The sequence below is a fragment of the Pelobates fuscus genome, chromosome 7, assembly GCF_036172605.1.
Source record: "Pelobates fuscus isolate aPelFus1 chromosome 7, aPelFus1.pri, whole genome shotgun sequence".
Taxonomy (NCBI): domain Eukaryota; kingdom Metazoa; phylum Chordata; class Amphibia; order Anura; family Pelobatidae; genus Pelobates; species Pelobates fuscus.
In genome coordinates, this window is record NC_086323.1 from 204,947,547 (window position 1) to 204,953,251 (window position 5,705).

The window sequence follows — 5,705 nt, forward strand, 5'->3', positions numbered from 1 at the left end:
AAACCTGTGGGGATATTTATGGGATAATAATTGTAAACAGATGAGAAATTGCCCACGATTTTCAATTCTCGGATCCCTAATCGTTATCGTTAAAAGTGAAATGTAAACCATATAATTAATTAAAATCACAAATTGTTATAAAAATAGATAATTTATTGTGACATTTTAAAATAATAATGATGAGTAACATGCATGATAATAATCAATGGAATTCGAGTATAACATGAATATGCAATACAATATGGCAATAATAATTAATATGCAGTATAAAAACAATATGCAATACAAAGTAGCAATACGTTTCCTGGTTAACACAGCATTGAATCTACAAGCTGTCAAGACAATTTACGACTTTCTTTACAGAGAAGGAAACAAAGTTTTACAGAGACAGAGCATTCCTTAGAGCTGCAGTAAAAACTTTCTGGCAGAAGTAACCCTTTCAATGCTGGCTAGACCTCCTCTAGGGATTTAAGATCTACTCCTATGTAATTTTAAATAAAATAACATTTAACCAGTCATCAACCATTTCCTTGATTTTATCCAATGAGAGAAATCTACTATGTTATATTAGCTGATATTTTATTAATTTGTCTAAACAGATATTTAATCTTATTTATAGCAAATCAACACAGCTGGATAATATCATGATATTCTAATATGTGATTAACCACATAAATACATTATTATTGTTTTTATCTGCAGAATAAAAAGCTTAATTATGTATTTCTTATTTAGCTAAGATTTCTAAATCGAAATCTGATCGTGAATTATTCAGTCATATATCATGCTATTAATTTTAATTAATTAATTAAATGCTAGTATATTTACCAGTTATGTAGATATTTTCTCATCAGATATTCCCAGGTAGCTAAGTGTCATGGGTCTCTTTCTCTGAGCCTGCTCTCTGCATCTCTCCGAATTTGAATCTGCATCCCAATCTGACTCTCAATCTGACTTTCTAAACTTTCCTTTGTCTTACTTTTTAAAGGGAAATTTTGCTCAGTACGTCAGTGGTTTATGACCAATCAAAACACTGTAGGCGTGGTTATCTTCTAATCATAAATTTATTATTTGAACTCAAGGGGGCAGTCTTGTCCCACTAAGCATACCTATCCAGGAAAGAGTTAACTTTTCCTGGTGGCTATTTTTGACGTCATTTACGTTATCTCTATGTTTGCCCTAACTCAAATCTTCTGTCAGATCACACAGTTTTCTTGAGTTTTCTTCAGACTATGCGTCTCCATTTTCTGTAATAATTCCTAATATGACAGCTTATAACACTATAGATGAACTCAAAAATACAATGAGAATCTGTTGGTATAGAAAGTAAAATTTAATTATTTAATCTCCTCTGTCACCTACGTCTGGGAATAGAATTTATTCTTTTTTTTTTTTTTTTTATTTAATTTTTATTGAAAAAATGTTTTCCTTTTTTTTTTGATACATTAAATACAAATAGACATGTATTGGTTCATCCATGGAACCGTTTACAAACAAACAAACAGCAGTTGTTGTGGAATACGTCTCATACATCTTTACTGAGGTTTAAAATTTTTAGCCAATAGTTATTAGGCCCTATATCACAATACAGTATTACCATAATATTCCCGGCTAAGCTAAGTCTGTCGGACAGTTACGTTTGTTCAGCAATAGATCTTCAGAAATTATTATCCTTTATTGCGCTGATAGACTCTAGAATGCCTCAGCCTTGTAACATTCTTATTGGGTCTTTGTATCCCCTCCTGCTCTTGCACTTACACTCTCACTGTTACTCTTACATCTATAACATTCATACCATGCATTCATGTGGGATTTGGGTTTCCTCATATGTCTCATACATATAGAAAAAGGTAGTTTATACGCTCAAGTTCACTCTTTACGGGCACATCATCCCACCTCCTTTATCCTTCTCTCAAATTTTCCTCTCTTTCCCTTTTTTAATTAACTATGGCTCTTTTAATATCCGTGATAAGACTCAGATAGAGATCCTTAGTTTTATTTTTAAACTGCAAATTTGGTGAGATCCCACCCATTTCCATCTCAATTTGTGAAATTATTTGGTTTTTCAATTGTTGCATGTTTGGTACTAATGTTTGTTTCCACGCTCTAGCAATCAATAATTTAGTCGCCGAAAGGCAATGAATTACCATAATCTCTACTTTTTTGTCTAATTTCGTTCCATACAAATGTAATAATGCTATTTCAGGTTTATTACTCAGGCAAGTATCTCCCACCTTGCATATTAGTTTGAATGAGAGTTCCCACAAGGATCTTATTCTGGGACAGTTCCACCAGATATGCATCATAGAGCCATCCATGTGGAAGCATCTCCAGCAATTGGGGGGATTACTCTGGGAAATTTTATTGAGTCTACTTGGGACCATATACCATCTATAGCTTAGTTTGATGAAATTTTCTAATATATTTAAACAGTGTATGAATTTTTTTACTCTTGAGTAAGCGTGACACCATTGTTTATATTGAATCTCTATACCCAAATCTCTTTCCCATTTTATAAAAGCTGTAGGAATATCTGGTCCATCTATATCTTTTAGTAATTCCATTGTTGGAGAGTATTTATTTTTAGCAGATTCGATTGAGAGGACCTTCTCAATCAGAGTACCCATAACGCCTTCGGTAATTAATACATATTCTTTCAAAAAGCTTTTAACTCGAAAATAATTAAATAATTCTCTAGGAGGTAGAGATAGCATGTCAGATATTTCCACATACTCTTTTAGATACTTATCTACATATAGGTCTTTAATTTGAATATTTTTATTTTTATGCCAATTTATCAAGTTCATATCTGGCATTATGAGTTCTAATGTTTTGAGGGATACAGTGTCTGGTATCTTGTTGTTAAACCCCAGCTTTCTTTTTAGTCTATACCATTCGCTCAGTGTCTGAGAGAGAATCGTGGATCTCAGATTTGGAAAGTTTTTATTTTTTCCGATATTATTCCATAGCAGTATTTCTAGATTGTCTATCCCCTCCCTATGTGTTTCTAGTTTGTACCACGCCTGGTCATTGATATCTACAATTTGTAGATTGGAAGCGTGTGTCGTCATAATTGCTTGATATGTTTGAGATATCAAGGGATAGCTCATCCCCCCAGACTGGGCTTTTTTGGCCAACGTAGTAGCTTTTATTCTGGGTTTTTTACCTCTCCAGATAAAGTTTGTAAAACTGCTTTGTATCATGTTCAGCCAGTACACTGGTATTTTGAGAGGGATCATGCGAAATAGGTATATCCATTTTGGAACAATATAAGCTTTGATTGTATTGATCCTTCCCCACCATGATATCTCAATTGATCTCCAGTCTTTTAAAAGTTTGTTTGTTTGTTTCTTTCAACATTTTAAAAAAGTTATTTTCCATTATGTGGGTCACATCGGCTGTCAGCCAAATGCCCAGATATGAGATTTCTTTAACTACCCAATTGAACGCATATGTCTGTCTTAAATATTGTAGCTCGCCCTCTTTTCTATTTACTGCTAAAGACATTGTTTTGCTTATATTTAGTTTATAGTTCGACACATCACTATACTGTTCAAACTCTAGCATTAGTGTGGGTAAGGATATTTTGGGTTCAGTGATGGTCAATAGTATGTCGTCTGCATATAGACATATTTTTAAATCGTCCTTGGGAATACATACTCATTTTATTAATGGGGTTTGTCTTATTTTGCAGGCTAGAGGTTCAATGGATAAAACATATAATAAAGGGGAGAGCGGACAACCCTGTCGGGTTCCATTTTGTATCTTAAACCATTCTGATCGAATGTCTCTTCCCACTATTCTAGCAGATGGATTCGAATAGAGTGCTCCCATTGCTCCCATGAACCAGCCTTCAAAACCGAAATGCGTCATAGTTCTCTTTAGAAAGTCCCAGCCAACCCTGTCGAAGGCTTTCTCAGCATCAACCGACAGGGTTAGCAGGGGCGTGTCCGTTGACTTTGCCCAATCTAGTATCTCTAATATTCTCCGGGTATTGTTACTTGAGTGTCTCCCTTTCACGAAGCCTATCTGGTCTATATTGATAATAGATGGAAGCACCCTTTGTAACCTATCCGCCAATATAGCCGAGTATAGTTTAACGTCTACATTTATAAGCGATATTGGACGATAGTTGGCGATATCTGTTGTGGGTTTATCTGGCTTTAAAATTGGGCTAATGTGCGCTCTTAAGAAATCCGTCGATGCATGTCCTTTTATAGAAATTTCATTGAATGTATCTGTTAGAACAGGGATGATCTGTGTTTTAAAAGTTTTATAGAACTGGTTGGAATATCCATCCGGCCCTGGGGCTTTTTTATTTACCAGCTTATTTATTACCCGTTCTACTTCTATCGTGGTGAAGGTCTTATTTAGTTCATTTCTTTGTTCCTGCGAAATTTTTGGCAGCTTTATATTTGAAAAGTATCTTTCCAGAGCTTTTGATGGTGGGTTTAATTTTAGGTTATATAGTTTTTCATAGAAACCTTTAAACGTCTCTGCAATATCTTCAGGATTTATAATATTTTTACCATTCTCAATTAGTTTAGAGATTTTCCTTTCCATGTTTTGTTTTTTCAATCTATTTGTTAACATGGTGTCTACTTTATTGTTCTTATAGTAAAATTTAATTTGTAGTTTCTTTAAATTCCGTTGTATTCTATCCTCAATCTGTTTATTTATTTTATTTTGACAAATCTTAATTTTTTCTGTTCTTTCCATAGAAATGCTATTCTTGTTTAAACTAGATAGGTTATAGAACTCGATGTAAAGGTCTGATAATTTAGGATTGCTATTTTTTTGCTGGCTGGCTAGCTTTATCCAGTAGCCTCTTATGAGCACCATAAGCATTCTTTAGATATTTCCTCCATTGAGTTTTCTCTAAAAAATAAGTCCATAAGTTTAGCTATATGTTCTATATTCGTCTTTTTTTCTAATAGCATATCATCCAGTCTCCATATTGGTGGACACTTATTAATCACATCTAGTACATCAGCGATTACTAAATCATGATCAGACCAGGTATTTTTTTTAATTGTTATTGAATGTATGGCCTTAGAGATGTTAATATCTCCCATAATCATATCGATTCTTGCTGCTGATTTATGAGGAATAGATCGATGAGTTACCTCTTTGTCATTTGGGTGGACTAGCCTCCAGCAATCATATACCTCATATTTTTTGAGCACTCTATTCATTTCTGCAGCTTGTTTTATTAACTTTTTATCCATTATTTGATTGGGGCCCAGCTGCTTATCCATTATAGGATCCAGTATGCAATTAAAATCTCCTGCTATTATCAGTTTCCCTTTTTTCACCTGTTCTATTATCCTTAAAATCTTTGTCAGCAACTTAGTTGGACGTACATTTGGCAAATACACATTTGCCAATGTGTATATTGTCCCATTTAACAGCCCGACCAGAATAATGAATCTTCCCTCAGGGTCTAAAAACTGATATTGGCACTCAAAGTTCACCTCTTTCGGAAAAAATAATTGCTACACCACATTTTTTCTTCCCCAATAGGGAGGCCACGTAAAGAAGAGGGAACTTTTTGTAGTGCCATAGCCGTTTGTCATTGAGTAGCCAGTGAGTTTCTTGGACGAATCCCACCTTGATGTTCTCTCTAATCAAAGTATCATATAAAAACCCTCTTTTCACATGAGAGTTTAAACCTTGCGCGTTAATAGAGATCAATCTAACCATAT